The sequence below is a fragment of the Leopardus geoffroyi genome, chromosome B3 (assembly GCF_018350155.1).
Source record: "Leopardus geoffroyi isolate Oge1 chromosome B3, O.geoffroyi_Oge1_pat1.0, whole genome shotgun sequence".
NCBI classification, from domain to species: Eukaryota; Metazoa; Chordata; class Mammalia; order Carnivora; family Felidae; genus Leopardus; species Leopardus geoffroyi.
Window position 1 is genome coordinate 73,110,186 of NC_059337.1, and position 18,055 is coordinate 73,128,240.

Consider the following 18,055-nt stretch of genomic DNA (forward strand, 5'->3'; position numbering starts at 1 on the left):
AATCATCTGGGGGCGCCTGGGTGGCGCAGTCGGTTAAGCGTCCGACTTCAGCCAGGTCACGATCTCGCGGTCCGTGAGTTCGAGCCCCGCGTCAGGCTCTGGGCTGACGGCTCAGAGCCTGGAGCCTGTTTCCGATTCTGTGTCTCCCTCTCTCTCTGCCCCTCCCCCGTTCACGCTCTGTCTCTCTCTGTCCCAAAAATAAATAAACGTTGAAAAAAAAAATTAAAAAAAAAAAAAAAGAAAGAATCATCTGAATTTCCATTATTTCTTATGGGGAAATTCTCTTTGATATCCAAGTGCTTTGGATTACAAGCATGTTTTCTGGAATGACTTATGCTCTCAAACCCAGGTTTAATGTAAATGTGAAAAACCACAGAGAACATGTTTATATGGAAAGTGGACACAGTATCAGCATACTAATCATCTCCAAACTTGAACCAGGCTAAGGTAAGAGATCATAGTGGACCAGGCCCTGAAAGACAGTGGGAAACCTTGGATTACTTACAATGGGATTTTCTTACTGTTCCACTAAAGGATAGGAAGGAAGTTAGCTTTGCCTAAAGGTGGGACTTTGTTCCAGCTCCTGGGAAGTAACTTATAAATCTTTGGATTTTCCTGAATCATAGGACTACCTTCATTATAGATGGTGGGCCTCTCGGATCACACCTGATAGTTTCTGCTAACAAGATGATTCAGCATGGGGCTGGCCACACCCTATAGTCTCAGGGTAGGGAGTTGACTCTGCCAAAAATAACAACCATATAATTTGTGGTGGAGGCTTTGGGTTAATGATATCAATTAACCCTGAGACTGAGCTCAACCACATGGGCAATCAATCAATCATGCCTACATAATGAGGTCCAATAAAAATTTGGGACACCAAGGTCAAGTGAGTTTCCTGAGTTGGCAATATTCTGTGAATATTTGTCACATAGTGATGTTGAGAGGGTAGCCCATCTCTGAGAACAATGGAAACTTCCGAGTATGGAAATCTCCCAGACTTTCCTATTCACCTTTTACTTTGGATGTTTCAATGTATTCTTTTTTTTTTTTTTTTTTTTTTTTTTTTTTGTAATATAAGTAACCATGAATATGATAGGTTTCAAAGAGTTCTCTCAGTCTTTCTAGAGAATGATGGAACCTAAGGTGGTTTTTGGAAACTCCTAAACCTGTAGCTGTCAAAAGTAAGAATAGTCTTGTGTACATGTTTTCCTTTAACTTTATAGTTGGTTCCTAACTCCATGCAATTGGGGTCACAAGTTCTGGGTAGACCTGTCAGTCCAGAGGTCTAAACCTCAACCTCACAGTGTGACCAAATCTTGGCGGCTTCATTTTGTATTGAGCAATCCCATGTGGATAAAATAAAGTGTCTGTGTTGATGCCTGAACAACTAATCAATTACATCAAGAAAGTGAAAAAAAGTTAAAAGTTGACAATATGGGCAAAGCAACTGAAAAGGGAAGTGAATGTCTACACGTGTCATTTGGAACACATGTGTATATGAGATAATTACTTTTAAATGTTCTCAACACATGTGCTGGCAACATCTAATAATAATTAGTATTTGTTAAACGCTTACTATTGAAAGTGTCTGTTCTGAATGTTCTACATATATTAACTAATTTAATTCTCAGAACAATCCCAGTTATCAGCCCAGTTTATAGAAAAATGAGGCCCAAGGAGACTAAACAATTTGTCTTAGGTTATATACTCCCAGGATTTGAATCCAAACCATCTGACTCTAATTCTGCTCTTAATCAGTGCTCCATATGGCTTCTCAGAAAGTAATCACTTATATTTTCTTTGATCTTATAGAAAGGTGTTAGTAAACTGGTTATCTTAATTCCCAATCTTAATCTTTGTGACAGAGTAAGATTTTTCTATGAGCAGATGTGTATTTTATTTCTGACAATCCCCTTGCACCCTGTGATCCTTCTCATGTTAGGCAGGAAGTCCTGACTTCTTGTACTGGAGGGAGAGAAAGCATAATGAGCACAAAAGAAAAAGGAATAAGTAAATGCTTTGCTTTCAAACTTCAAAATAAAATTTGGAAACTTTCTCTAGAAACAGTACAATGAAATAAAGGAGTCTGAGTCTGGGTTATGTCTTTTTAGTTTAAAAGAAATCTATACCTTAAAAAGATCCCTGAGAATGTAAGTTGATACAAAGAGCAATGAATGCAGCCCTAGATGTAATGCAGACTTTTGGTGTATGGGAATCCCTAGGGGTGATGAAGACAAAAAAAAGGAAGTAAGACATTGGTGAAGATCCCTGTGTCCTACCTCCTTACCCGTCTCCCACCAATGGGGTAGAAAGGGCAATAATGAAGCCCCAAAGCAGTGTGTAGGAATCTGAGCGTAAAGGACTTACGACTAATTCCTGTCAGAAAGCCCTGGTGACAATATCCTTGCAAGTTTCCAGAGATGGCTGTGCTGTAGTGCCAATGGGTTCACAGAGCCCAAGATAGCCTGGTTCTGCCAGACTGAGCTTACAGCAGGTGACTTTTCACACGTACACAAAAAGCATGGAAATTAACCAAGAGAGCCTTAAGTGAATCTGGAGTGGCCTTAATTTTATGATATGAAGGACACAGAACATGTAAATCAACAACCAGAAACCTTCAGGGACTCACACATCTGGACAGATAGAAACAGTAATGCTGCAGACCAGACCCAGAACTTCATCCTAGCACATGCCAGTGTGGGCCAGGTGTCCCCAAGCGATGTCAGGAACATTTCAGCACTCTAGAACTTAGATGTCATTCCAAGAAGGTGGGGTGGGGGGATGACTTGAACTGGTGGGGAAAATCCTGCACAGATTTCAAAAATCATGATTTAATTATGAAAACCCTGTATTTGCTTAAAGTAAATTTTCTGATACCAGGCAAATGGTTGCCGGAACTAGACACTCAGTTGTTAGAGAAGATAAAGCGGTCCTGGTTTGTATCTCTGAGTCAATTGCAAATGGTTTACCCACTACATCTATATTTATCAGATCAGCCATATTCAATAGCTTTTCTGCTCCTACACAATTGACAAATGGATGGCTTTCAAGTGTATTATACCCCCCACCCTGCCCCCCTCCCCCCCCCCCCCCCCCGGGGCTTATCAAAGCTTCTGTGCTCTTTCTAAGACCAGGGAAATGAAAACACTATGACTGAAAACCACTCACCTGGATACTTACTAAGAGAAATAGTTTGGGTTGGTATGGAATTTGGTATAACCCTCAAATATGGGAATCTGTTACGAGAGGCACCGGAGGAATACATATTCTCTGTTAGGGGACCCTGCTGACAGTGAAAAGAATGGAGGTGGTGACTGGCAGACAGCAGTTTCAAAAAGGCACAGAAACAAACAAGGAGAAACAGTAAACACATAAGATAATTCATTCGGACACTTTTATATGCAGCTTGGCTAGGATTTAAAATAACATTCCCAAGTTAAACTGAAACCATTACTATGTAAATACCACAACTAAGCCAAATGAAAGAGTAAATACCAGCCTTGCAAATGGGTCTCCCTTAAGGGCACTTGAGGCTAGGATCGCAAGCTGCTTTCTAAAGAAATGTCCTCCTCTCTATCAATCTTCTCTGTTTTGACAGCAAACCCATTGACCGGGCATATGTTTTAGAATTTCTGAACAATTGACTTTCAAGGCCTAGCAAACACTCAATTCTCCACCTTCTTAGAAACCTCATAGGAGCCACCGTTGCCAATTAAAAACATCATAAATCTAACCCCAAAACTGCATCACTCCAAAAAGAGAATGGACGCCCCCATTCCCCACGTTGTTGGCACACATCTGTGTCGGTCCTTTTGTTGAATTGGCCATGCCAGCAGAAGATCATCAATCAGCCGGTGTCACCAAGCACAAGTACAGAATGGCTTAATAGGAAAGTGGAGTCTTTTTTTTATTCCCTCTTGTCACCTACTAAAATGTAAGTTCCTTGTTGATCTCATCACACTGAGTTATGTTTTAGTGAAGTGTTGAAAAGACCCAGCCTGCACATATTCTGGAAGTTTTGAAATAATGTCTCAGTGAACAGATGTATACTTTCTCCCAGCAGCTCTTTGTGGAAATGAATTTTTATGAGCCCCAAACATCCTTGATTCGACCCCGAATAAAAGTTATGTTAAAATGAAATGAAAATAAAATGAAAAACTTCTTAGAAAAAGAGAGAAATTTGACCGAAATGTCAAGAAGTTATTGACACAAGGACATTTGAGACTGAAAAACACTGGGTTAACAATAAGCCTTTTTTTTTTAGTGCAACAAATTTATGGTATAAGGAGAGAGATAAAGAGCACAGGCTCCAGGTACAGACAGTCTGCATTCAGATCTTTCATATTTCAGTCCTGTGACCTCGAACAAATCATTCCACTTCTCTGTGCTTCGGTGTTTTTGAAAAATTGGGAGAGTAAATAATAGATACCTCATAGGGTTGCTAGAGCTTGACACATAAGTGTTTGGTTAATGCTAATTATTATTTGCATATAGGTAAATAAAAGCAGCAGTTAATGATTAGTTATATGCCAGCGACTATAAAACGTAAGCTAAATCCATGCTTTGTATTTTATATTGATAACAAAGTTTTTTACTTATCTGTTCACCAAAAAAAGCAAAGATCTTCCCCATAATATTGAAAATATTATCCTAATGGCTCCAAGAACCGTTAAGTAGGAATGTGTGTTACAGAAACCTCACTTATTCTATGTGAGAAAACACTGATTATTGTAATAGTAAACTATGTTTGCCGTGAGAGGCTGTTCTGACTCACTGACCTGTGATTAATAAAAGGCTAGACGTGGCATTGCTGATGTAGGGCTAATTCATTCAATCAATATAGAAGGACTGAGCAGATTCGCCTAAATTTTGTAACACAGCTGAAGGCATTTCTCCTTGTAAAAATAAATTTAAAAAAAATAAAATGATTCTAACAGATTTGCTTTAAATCACAATGCAATTTCTCTGTTTGAGATGACAACAATATCTTCTGTCTGACAGCATTCAACTTGCTTTCAGATTTATTCAGTGTTTTTCTCAACTTCAAAAGTACTTGAAAATCCATAAGGGAGGGAAAAAATACCTTTTTTCATTTTCAATAGTTACATTAAGGATACTTTGCAAAAGTCCGATTTATCGTGTCTTCAACAGGGAACTCTGACAAGTACTAAGAGTATGATAGTGATGAGGCATAAAAATCAACGCTGTTCCCGCCCTGTCTTTCACTGTGTGGAACAATGCAGTGTGTCCTTTCCCTAAACTCTCTGACTCCACCAGAGTGAGGAGATGTGGAGGATGTGGCTGAGGACTAAGGGATCAGGAGCTCCTCGGCCCTGGGGGCAGTTTGGCTGGTTTCCTGTGGCCTGGAATCCAGGTCGGAAGGGCAAAAAGGAAGGAGGAAAAAGAGGAAGCGCCAATGTTGATTACCAGGCCTTTTTCCCACTGGGAATAGGTGATTAGCAGACATCCAGATGTGCTCCTTCTTCCTCACACTCACTTTTGGTTTGGCTCTTAACTCCTACCCAACCCTCATGAAACCCTGATAATGTCCAGAAGAGGCCACCCAGGCTGAGTGAGTCACTAGATACCACAAAACAGCCTCCAGAGAAGACCCATCGTCCCTCAACAGGAAACCTGCTTCTCCTACCAGGCCTGGGAACTAAAAATGAGTACAGGGGCATCTGGGTGGCTCAGTCGGTTAAGCCTCCGACTCTTGGTTTCGCCTCACGTCATGATCTCACGGTTCGCGAGTTAGAGCCCCGCATCGGGCTCTGTGCTGACAACTTGGAGCTTGCTTGGGATTCTCTCTCCCACTCTCTCTGCCCCTCCCCAACTCATGCTGTCTCTGTCTCTCTCAAAAATGAATAAACTTCAAAAAATAAATAAAATAAAAATAAAAATGGGCACAAAAATGAGGACTATGAGATAGGTTCAGGTTATAGGCCAGAAACAGAGATCAAGCTTGATGTTTAAATATCTGAATTCCTGAAACTTACCCAGCCATCGATCACACTTTTAATCTGGTGTCAGTCCTCACTGAGAGAGGTTCTGTCCCAAGTCCCATTCATTGCTGGGCAGATCTCCACCTTTTTAAACATGGAGACCTTTTTAAACCCAAAAATTTTGCAAATAGTAATAGATTTTCAACATTCACTGATTGAAAAATAGGATTGTGAATATAGTAATATTTTTAATAATATGGGGGGTTTTTTACTAATCACAATACATCCATGTGTTTTTTAATGCCAATTTTTTGCTTTTTAATTTTTTTTTTTAATTTTTTATTTGACATAGAGTAGAAGCAGGGGAGAGGGGCCGAGGGAGGGAGAGAGAGAGAAAATCTTAAGCAGGCTCCACTCTCAGCCCAACTCAGAGGGCTGACTCCCATGACTCTGGGATCATGACCTGCGCCAAAATCAAGAGTCTGACACTTCACTGACTGAGCCACCCAGGTGCCCCATCCATGTGTATTTTTAACCCAAAAGGACAAATATGTATAAAACAAACTTATTACAGGGTCTGACACAGTGAAAGCACTCAATAAAGAGTAAGTACTAATGACAGCTGTTGTCGAAGTTTATTCAATCCATGGGTAATGCCTGGTGCACAGGTGGAATCTCAGAGTCCTTACAGTTCCTCAGTAACATATGAGTTATATACTCATATACTCAATTTTCCGGAGCAGTAACTCTGTCTGATTCATACTTCAACACCAGCAGCACTGAGCACCGTATCTTGCTTATAGACAATTCTTGATAAATTAATTGAATTTAATCTACTTCCCTCAAATGTCATGAAGTATCTTGGCTTTTCTCTTTGGCATTTTTAAACTTCTCCTAGGTTTCTGCTTCCTAACGAAGGAGGAGGAGGAGGAAGTGGAAGGGGAGGAGGAAGAGGAAGAGGAGGAGGAAGAAGACCAAGAAGGAGGAAACAGCTCCTAATGTTATTCATAAAAACAAAAGGAAAGTCTTCTTGGAGAAAAAAAGATATGGCAGTGCCCTGCCAGAGTTTGTTCTCAGCATAAACTGAGCATAAATTTACTTGAAAAGCCAGGGTGCTGTCTAAGAAGGACTCAGCTTCTGGTTACCCTAAAATTGGTAACAAACAAAATTGGTCTGATGGCCTCTTGAATAATCTGAGTTCCTGTCCTTTTGTAACAGATTGGTTTATGTCCTTAAAAAGGAAAAGTATTTATAAACAAATAAGAAAATTTAATACCTCAATGGAAAAGTGGACAAGTGCCATGAAAAGGAAATTCATAAAAGAAAAAAGAAGAATGGTTAATAAGCATTTGAAAATGAACTCAACCTCACCAATAATTAACAAAATACAAAATCAAATAACATGGTGTGGCATATTTTTACCACAAGCTGATGGAGGTTTGAGGGTACAGATCCTTTCTAGAATATTGAGGGTGTGGTGAAACACACTGCCATACACTGCTGATTAACATGAAAACAAGTGCAAACTTCTTAGATGCTAGTATTTACTAAAACCCTCAAGAAGATTCATATTAATAACATGAATACTCATCAGTAGTAGACTGGCTTGCTAAATAATGGAATATGCCTGTGTGGTAGTTTGCAAAAATGGGCACAGTTGCATGTGCCTCCCTGAATCCATGCCCTTTGCAACTTGGTGGCTCCTCCCTGAAGAGGTCGACTCCTTTTCCCCACCCCTTGAATCTAAACTGGACTTATGAGTTGCTTTGGCCAACAGAGTGTGGCAGAAGTGACACTGGGCAAATTCTGAGCCTACATCTCATGAGACTTTGCCTGTGTGAGACTTTCCTGCCTGCTTTCTTGAGACCTCTCCTTTTACTCTGTGAATAAGCCCAGGCTAACCTCCTAGAGGATGAGAGACCATGTGGACCATCGCCACATCAGCCCAGTCCCAGCTTAGGCCCTGGACAGGTGAGAGAGCCCAGCCAAGATCAGCAAAGTTGACCGGCAGCTGAGCACAGTGGACTTCAGATCCTGAGGGAGTCTAACTAAGACTAGAAGAAATACCCAGTTGAGCCTCACTTAAATTGCTGCCCCAGAACTAGCAACTAATCTAGAATATCATGATTATTATGTAGCCATCAGAAAGAATATATTATTACCATATACATTGGCCTTGAAGGATGTTTATGATGTATTTATTGGAGAAGCAAAGCTAAAAAATATTGCTTATGGTAAGATTCAATTTTCTGCAAGAGCAAAACAAAATAAAATGTATAAACATAAAAGCCTATATAGTGAGACATGTGTAGACATGAACCACTGGTTGCCTTAAGAGGAAGGGCTTGGCAGAAGAGAAGGAGCATGGGGCGGGAGAGGAAGCAGAGGAGCAGAAGAGGTTGACTTCTTCACCCATCTCTGTCTTATATGATGGTAACAGCCAGCACGAATCATTTTGGCAATTTAGGGATTTAGATTTTTTTTTAATGTTTATTTATTTTTGAGAGAGAGAGAGAGAGAGAGAGAGAGAGAGAGAGAGAGTGGGGGAGGAGCAGAGAGAGAGGGAGACACAGAATCCGAAGCAGGCTCCAGGCTCTAAGCTGTCAGCATGGAACCCGACGCGGGGCTGGAACTCACGGACCACTAGATCATGACCTGAGCCGAAGTCGGACGCTTAACTGACTGAACCCCCCCTAGGGATTTGGATTTTTAGGAAAATTTATAATGGCCAATGCTGAAGTGAAGAGCTAAGCAGTGCTTTGGAAAACCTGAAGCCCTCTGATTGAAGACACAAAGGTCCAGTGGTGGAAAGAACATGTACTTTGGATTCTGAGCTTTGCTGCCAGGAAGAGAAAGAAAGAGAGGGAGAGAGAGTTAGTTTATGTGCTTGTCTCATTAATTCTACTCTTACAAATTTAATTCATAGGAATTAATCTAAATGTGCATAAATAATTATATAGAAGTATTTCATTGTGTACTTTTTATTATGTCAAAAATTGGAAAAATATAAATATCTACCAGTTGTAGAATGGTTAAATAAATCCTGGCAATTTTTCTTCAAAAGCGGCCATTAAAGCCATATTAATAATCTGAAAATACTCTAGCTGTTAAGAAAAAAATACAATAAATACAAACTGAATATACCACATTGTTACAATTCTGTAAATGCACATATATAAAGCTAATACACAAGTTAACAAAGCTTATCTCTGAACATTTGATTTAAAAGCTGCTTTTATTTTCTTCATATTTTTTCCTGTGCTTTCCCAATATATATAATGAATATGCATTCCTTTGAAGGCAGAATAAAAAAAAACATAAATATTTTTTAAAGAATCCTAGGAGAGGGAGAAGAGGGGTATAACAGACAAATAGGTGAGAAACCCCACATTTTGTTTTTACATCCAAGTGATAGCGAATCAAAAACTGCCAACCAAGAGACATTTTTCAGAGGGTATGAGACAACATCGATGATAGTATCGAATATTTACATATACCGACTGGAATGATCCATCAGGGAGAAATTGATAACGTTGAGGGAGAAGCTAGTATTATAGAGTCCTTGAGTTGGCAAAAATGGAGGACAGGTTCCAGCGCACAAACAGAGGCGTGAGCCTTAAGATAAGCATGGATGATTCACCCATTAAATGGATGAAAGGCAGAGGACACGACTTCACGTGAGGCAGGGTTGGCGGACTTGGGGTGAGCAGGTGAAGGAGTTGTGCTCCATTTGCTTCTATTCTCTTAGTGAACCGAGAAGTGAGATTATTAGTTGAGTCTGAAGAGTGGGAAAGGAGGTGCGCGAGGGTCCAGGTGCTGCCTGGTTTTCCTCTTTCTCACCTCCATTTGCAGTGTAGCAGAAAACGCCACATTCAAGAAACATTTTCTAAGCACTCTTAATGGTTATATGTCGTGTTTTTTTTTTTTTTAAGAAGAGAAGAAATGGGGTTGTACAACAAGCTTTCCGACTGTTTGTGGATGAAATAAAACACGTAAGAGATAATAAGGGAATAATTCAGTGAACAAGAAAATGGTTTTCAATCAACAGACTCACTAAATAAAAATGATGCACCATTTACAATACCAATGATAGTATCCTAAAGTAGTGGACATATTTCTATTGTCTATAGTTATCCTTCTGAAAGCCAGTGTGGGAGAATCTCTAAATGAGCTGAGAGAAGAGGGGTTTATGAGGGCATCTGGGTGGCTCAGTCAGTTGAGTGTCTGACCGTTGATTTCGGCTCAGGTTATGATCTCATGGTTCATGGGTCTGGGCCCCATGTCGAGCTCTGTGCTGACAGTGCAGAGTCTGCTTGGGATTCTCTCTCTCTCTCTCTCTCTCTCTCTCTCTCTCTCTCTCTCTCCCTCTGTCTCTCTCTCTCTCTCTCTCTCCCTCTCTCTCTGCCCCTACCTGACCCATGCACATGCTCTCACTCTCTCTCTCTTTCTCAAAATAAGTAAATAAACATTAAAAAATAAGAGGGATTTATGTAGGTAAACAATTAAAGTCAGAGTGGGTGCAAATTCAGAGCCAAGGTACAGGAAGTTAAATGAAGGATAATGGAGTGATGCCCGTATCTAGAAACAGAGAGTAGCCTGGGTCAGCCTGTGAGGAAAGAACCAGGTCACGCTTCAAGGGCTTCCTCTAGGAAGACCCCTGTTAGGAAGGGTTGGCAAAACCCGTGCTTAGACAGCTCAACAGCACAGTTAAGTCCAGGAGCCCATAAATGACCCCTGACCCTTCTCACATTTATCTCCTCTGCCTGGGACCTTCTCTCTCTAACCAGCAGCCACCCCTCCCTGCCTCCCACCAACCACACACACTTCATTGGCTCCTAACCATCCATCAGATCTTAACTTAGCACTTTTCTGGGAAGCCTCTTCTGGTGGGGATCCTCTTATGAGGCTCTCTACCTACCATACCAGATCTATGCTATGTGAGATCAGCGATCACATGTGTCTCTTATTTATAGTACCTCCAGCACTTAGTACAATATCTGCACATAGTGGAAACCCCAAAAGTACTTGTTGAGTCCATGACGCTCAATTCCCAATAAGCCTGCAACACAATCAAGCCTTGGCCTGGAAAATGTGCGCTTGTCATTTTACTTAATTAATTTTTTTAAATAATAGTGGGGTTTTTTTTGTTTATTTATTTATTTTATTTTGAGAGAGTGTGCAGCATGTGTGCCCACTCAAGTGAGTAGGGGAGGGACAGATAGACCGTGAGGAGTGCAGAGAGAGAACCCCAAGCAGGCTCCACAATGACAGTGAGGAGCCCAACTCAGGGCTCTAACTCATGAACCCATGAGATCGTGACCTGAGCCAACCCAAGAGTCCAACGCTTAACCAACTGAGCTACCCAGGTGCCCAGCAGCTGTCATTTTAGAGACAGGCCTGAAGGTTCAAAGACAGAAGCAAGGAAACAAGATCAGCAGGCAAGGGTGTGACAGGAAGTGCTCTTAGCTGGTCCTCCTAGAAATCCCATTTCCTCTTCTGGGACTGTAGTGCCAAATGCTCCAGGGACTCTGAATATGATTGGTCAGGATCCAAAGTGGAGGGGACACTGTCAAGAGTGGAAGGCCCACCTGGTTGCTCCAGTCTGGACTGTGATGCCAGTCATTTTCCTAGTCAGGGACAACCCCAAGCTGGGACTGTGTCATGTCTCAGGCTCTGAGCATGCCGGGAGGTTATATTTGCCAGTGGTTTGGGGCCTCTATAATGAAGAATTAACTTTCCCAAAGAGAAATCTGGCCTTTAGCATCAGCTACTGGGAGGTGACCTCAAGGCCCTGGAATGTCCTGCCTCACAGAAATATCTTTGTCCATCTGGGGGCTTTGGCCACCATCAGTTTCACAGTGTGATTTATGATGGGGGCTTTGGAACAATGCCTTTTGAGTTTCCACCTCCAGAGGAACCAAAGACTAAAGGTATTATCCAGAACCTTCTGGAGGGGCTGCAAGGCTAAAGGTCAGCCACATAAGCAATATGTATGATCAAGCCTAATAAAAAATTCTGAATCTCTGAGCACTGAAGGCTCAAGTGGGCATCCCTGTGCATACTGACACATATCATTGACGGGAGGAAATAACACAATCCAGGTCTTCACATGGGGAAGATGATCAGAAGTTTCATTTTTAGAACCTTCCCAGATGTCACCCTATGCGTCTCTCCCTTGGCTGATTCTGATTCTTTCTGTGTGTGTGCTTTAATGTTTATCTATTTTTGAGAGAGATAGATTACAAGCAGGAGAGGGGCAGAGAGAAAAGGGGACAGAAGATCTGAAGCAGGCTCTGTGCTGACAGCAGAGAGCCCGACCTGGGGGTCAAACTTATGAACCAGGAGATCCTGACCTGAGCCAAAGTCAGATGCTTAACCAACTGAGCCACCCAGATGCCCTGCTGATTCTGATTCTAATCTTTTGCTATAATAAAACTAATCGTAAGTATAGCACTTTTCTGAATTCCATGAGTCATCCTCTAGGACTCCCAAACCTGAGGGACTATGGGACTCTCCAAATTTGTAGCCAGCTGGTCAGAAATGAGGGTGGCCTGGAGTCCCCGAACTAGCAACTGGTGTCTGGGGTGAGGGCAGTCTTGCAGAGGCCTATGCCCTTACCCTGGGAAGCCTGCCCTACCACCAAGTAGTTGGTACGAGAATTCATTGCAGGGAAGCACGGGAAATTGAACCAATGGTACCTGACACCTACCTGGAGTCCCTAGGGAGCCCATCAGGAGAGCCCTCTGCTCTCTTCTCTGACCCATGGGTCCCAGAAAGACTCCGGGGACCATCAACTCCAACAACAATGTCTGTGCAGTAGAGGAGCTGTGATTCTAGTCTGAAAGAACACTATCTGTGTTATTGATTAAAATTCGAGTGTTACAAACAGCTTCCCGGTAGGGGGAAGATTTATCTTTTTCTTCTGTGTAATTAGAATGATTATTCGACAAATGGATGGTTTTCAATGAACTTTCAAAGCGAGGCTAAATTCATCAATCCCAGCAGCTCACAGTTCCAGCCAAGGACCCATATCACTGTGCTTCCAGAGAGGGCAGACAGCAGAGCAGTGGCCAAAAAAGCCCCAGGCTGCAGGAGCCTGGAGACCCCAACACACACACACACACACACACACACACACACACACACACACACGAAGACACTGGGAAAGAAGAATTGTGAGTGGTTTCCTCTGGGGTCTGGGGAGGAAACTGCTGATGATATTTGGAAAGCATTTCCACCCCTGGGCCCAGAAAATAGAGACATTAATGATGTCTAGACCTCCTTCTTGGCGACATTCTCCTCCATAATCTAGTACCTGAGGTAATTGGGCAGCAGATGAAAATGGTATTCGCTCAAAACAAAGCAAATCTTTGTTTTAAAAAAAAAATGGCCTGCTGTCTGAGCTTTGTCTCCCTGTGGAACTCAGAAACAAAGCCAAGTCCTCTGGCCATACACACTGGCTACATGTCTCAAAAGGAATATTTCTGACTTCATGCCCGCCTCTCCCCCATCACACAGGAAGGAGAGTGGGCTCCGACAAGCAGTTAAGACAGCCGTTCCCACAGCTGGCTTTACTGCAGGCCTCCAGGCTCCTCACACACGCAAGCCCACGGAACACTTAGGTTCTGCCCGCTTACTGTAAACCATTCTGCACAGTGCAGTCAGACCAGTCTTCCAGACTGTCTCTCTCCTCCTCAGAACTGTCCCAGAATCCCTCCTGAGACTAGGCTTTCCCTGAAAACACTTTCCCGCTTCCACACTCAGCCCATTCCACTTGCCTCAAAGACTCTCTACTCCCCATGTTTTAGTACAAAAAAACCTAGCCCTGATGCATACCTATCTGAAGACAGTCTTCCCCATCCTTGCCAACTCTAAAACCTTAGAACAATCATGGTGCTTTAGACTGCATTTATTTGTGGATAGGTTGCAGGCACTGTGTTAGATGCCAAGGATAAAAAACTAGGGAAAAAATATACCCTACAATTGGTTCCTTATTGTCTAACGGGAAAGATAGGATAAACAGATACATAAACAAATATATATGCAAATTGGGATGAGTGTTATGAAAGCAATAAACAGGAGGCTGAGAGGAGATTGAAGGGTGCAATTTAAATAGGGTAATCAGGAAATGCCTTTCCCTCCTGGGGAAGCAGCGGGTAAGGGGGTGGAGAGAAGTCAGAATTGTTATGCTAATGAACATTCTACCACTGGGAAACACAGAACAAGGAGAAAGGAGTTTCCACCCAACAGACGCCTATGAACACATCAGTCACGCGGCCCAGAAAAGGTGAGACTTGCTCCCAGAAGAGCTGACACTGCTCCATAGGGAAGGTAACTTGGATTTGCTCCGATCCACCACACCTCCAATGTCACTCTTCCTGAGATAAGACGGTGGGCGTTTGCACCATATCTGCCTAGGAAAATTGTATTCTCGGAAGAATAGAGCACAATTCATTGATTTTGTGACCACCAAGGTTCTCTTTATAATGGTACTCTAGAGAGCTGTGCTAACTGGCCAGAGCTCAGACTACATATGGGTGGATGTCTAGTTCACGATTGAAGCTTCACGACCAACCAGGTTCTAAATTTCTGTTCAGCTCAGCATCTCATTATTTTGTGCCTGGAGTTAGAACTCCAACATAAAGGATATCATCGCCACCTATAATTGCCACTTTTTTAGCAAAACCCACATGGACTTTGAGAGTATAAATCTGAAAATTCCAGGGCATTTCCTTTAATTTTTCCAGGATGGCTGATAGAAGCGAATCTGAGGACAGCCACTAATGTAGTGTGGCATGATACAACGTTAAGCAACCTTGTTTTTCTTACGCATTTTTTTTTGGAAATCTGTGTGATTTCCACAGATTTACCACATCTAAACCAAAATAACTCTATCATCGAATGCCCAATACAGGTTGATCTACAGTACAACTGAGCTGCAATGTGGACACAGGGCTAAGGGAACCCTTTAGCTACTCTTTCAAAATACATTTATTGAACATCTACCATGTGACAAACACTATGGTCAGCTCCAGTGTTACAAACTTGAGTAAGACGTAGTCCCTGCCCTCAAGGTAGTCACAATCTTCTTAATGTTTACTTATTTTTGAGAGAGAGAGAGAGAGCAAGTGGGGGAGAAGCAGAGAGAGGGAGACACAGAACCCAAAGCAGGCTCCAGGCTCTGAGCTGTCAGCACAGGGCCCGACGTGGGGCTCCAGCCCACGAACCAGGAGATCATGACCTGAGCTGAAGTTGGACACTTAACCGACTCAGCCACCCAGGCACCCTGGTAGTCACAGTCTTCTTGACATGCCAAGCACAAAAAAAAAATATAATAAAATGTGTGTGAGAAAAACCATGGGTGAGCATTATAAAGGCACCATAAAGGGGGCTGCCTTGTTCATTTAGGGATTATTGGCCCTCCCCAGAGATAGTGGGTCTTGCAGTACATTTTCACCATGGATGAGAAAAAATATCCTTCAAACAAAGAACATCATGAAGTTAGAGGCTCAAAAATGCTGAGTGATCACTTAAGCCTCTTAAAATATCTTCAATTGCAACAAATACATGATACGTATCCCTCCTATCTCCTTATACTGAATAACTCAGATTAGAAGTCAAGGCACGGTCACCAGCAAGCAGATGAGTGGAACTAAGGAAACACACAGTGATTCTTTCACTTCCATGTAGGTAATAGATATTTCCTAAAGTAGATATGCCATACAAAACCTACCAGGCTCAGTATCACAGTAGTCCCTAAGGCCAAAGAGACCAATCTGAGCCTGAGATCACCCGTCATCTGTGACCACGGGTTCAGATATACTCATTCTCAGAGGGTATGGAAACTGAACATCAAACCTGGGAAACTCTGTGCACATCAGTGATGTCTTCTCTTTTTATAAGGGAACTGATGTCCTTTTGGATTAGGACCTCTTCCTTATGATCTTACTTAACCTTAATTTCCTCTTTAAAAGCCCTGGCTCCAGATACAGTCATTGGAAGTTGCAGCTTCAATATATGAATTTGAGGGGACACATTTCTATCCATAATAGGTAGGGAGAGGGTCACTCTCTTCCAAAAGACAGTCCTCCTTTAGGGCCATTCACAGAGAGAAAAACAAAGTCCCAGTCTCTTACTGAAAGTCCAGGGGCCCTGGAGTTACTACATCCAGTAAATGAGAGAGAAATAAATTTAAAAAAAAAAATCCCTGAGGGGTTCCTGGGTGGCTCAGTCAGTTAAGCATCTGACTTCAGCTCAGGCATGATCTCGTGGTTCATGAGTTCAAGCCCCATGTTGGGCTCTGTGCTGACAGCTCGGAGCCTGGAGCCTGCTTTCAATTGTGTGTCTCCCTCTCTCTCTGCCCCTTCCCTGCTTGAGCTCTGTGTCTCTCTCATTCTCTCAAAAAATAAACATTAAAAAAATTTTTTTTGAATCCCACAGTCTCATATCCAAAAGTGATAGAGATTTAATCGCAGTTTTTCCAAGTCTTTCTCCTATTCTGTGTTAATACATTATTTCTGTTATGACACCATTATTTTCCAGAAAACAAAAATGAAACCTTCATGTCACCTCTGACTGCTCCCCCTCTCTTTCCTCCACATGGAATCATAGATTTTTCATCTCTGTACAAGTACCGTCTTGACTACTCATATATCCATCAGTAACCTGGTTCAGCTCTTACTACTTTTCATGAAGATCACTATAGAAGCCACCTAACTATTCTTCATGCCTCTAGTTTAGGAGCTCCTGTTATGGAAACCAAGTAACTGGGAGATCTATAACCCTTCTCTCCTCTATTTTGTACAACTTGTCTCATGCCTATAAGTGGGAATGGGTTCATAACTGTTATCAGTCATTCACAAAGGTCCCTCTCCAACAAACAGGTTAAAAATCAGAGCTCTCATCTCTCCTACTACACTTGCCTCTCTTTAAAAATCATTGCTTAATCTTGAGGCGCCTGGGTGGCTCAGTCAGTTAAACATCTGACTTCAGCTCAAGTCATGGTCTTGTGGTTTGTGGGCCCCAGCCCTGGGTCGGGCTCTGTGCTGACAGCTCAGAGCCTAGAGCCTGCTTTGGATTCTGTGTCTCTCTCTCTTTGCCCCTCCCCCACTCACACTCTGTCTCTCCCTGTCTCTCAAAAATAAACGTTAAAATTTTTTTAAATTATTAATCTTTGTGTTCACGTGACTCATCATATTCCTCCTATACTCAAACACCTCCCTATTACCAATCATACTTTAAAATGGTGACTGATCAAAAAATTAAAAATAAAATAAAATAAAATAAAATAAAATGGTGGCTGGTGGGCAATCCCTGTTGTAGCTTCTTCAAAAAAGTACCTGAGAGGGGTTCCTGGGTGGCTCAGTTGGTTAAGCGTCTGACTCTTGATTTCAGCTCAGATCATGATCTCATAGTTTATGAGTTTGAGCCCCACATCGGGCTCTGAGCTGACAGTGCAGAGTCTGCTTGGGATTCTCTCTCTCCCTCTCTCTCTGCCCCTCCCATGCTTGCTCTGTCTCTCAAAAATAAGTAAACATTTAAAAAATTACCTAGGAAAAAACTTCTCAAAACCAATAGGTCAGCCATTAGGTCCCATTTTGGCTGGCATGGGACACGTATACAGTTATACATCTTTAAAATTTTTTTGGAATAAATGACACATGCCATACTAGTACTCTATAGTTATGTAACAAATCATCACAAATTTAGTAGCTTAAAACAAAACACATTTATTATCTCACAATCCCATGGGTCAAGAGTTTGGGCCCAGCTTAGCTGGTTATCTGCTCAGGGTGTCACAAGGCTACAATCAAGTTGTCAGCTGGGCCACATATTTCATCTAAAAGCCTGACTATGAAAAAATCCACTGTCATGCTCATTCAGGTTTCAGACACAATTCATTTCCTTGCAGCTACATGACTGAGGACCCAGCCTTTTTACCAACTGTCGCCTGGAGGTCTCCTCTATTTCCTGAATTCCAGGCGGTTTCCTGCACTTTCTTTGGGCTTCTTCAACATGGCTGCTTAGAAGCCAGCAAGAAGAATCTCTCATTTCAGCCAGCAAGAAGAATCTCTCATTTCAGTCAGCTAAGACAGAATCTTTTCTAATGT

At 42.1% G+C, this 18,055-nt stretch overlaps 1 long non-coding RNA gene across 1 annotated transcript in view; it reads right to left on the minus strand.

Annotated features, from left to right (window-relative positions):
- Window positions 1-8,554: 8,554 nt before the first annotated feature.
- Window positions 8,555-18,055, minus strand: part of LOC123583370 — a 110,717-nt gene continuing 101,216 nt past the window's right edge. Inside the window, exon 3 of the long non-coding RNA XR_006704840.1 lies at window positions 8,555-8,784. This is a non-coding gene — a long non-coding RNA (uncharacterized LOC123583370). The remainder of the gene's footprint in view (window positions 8,785-18,055) is intronic.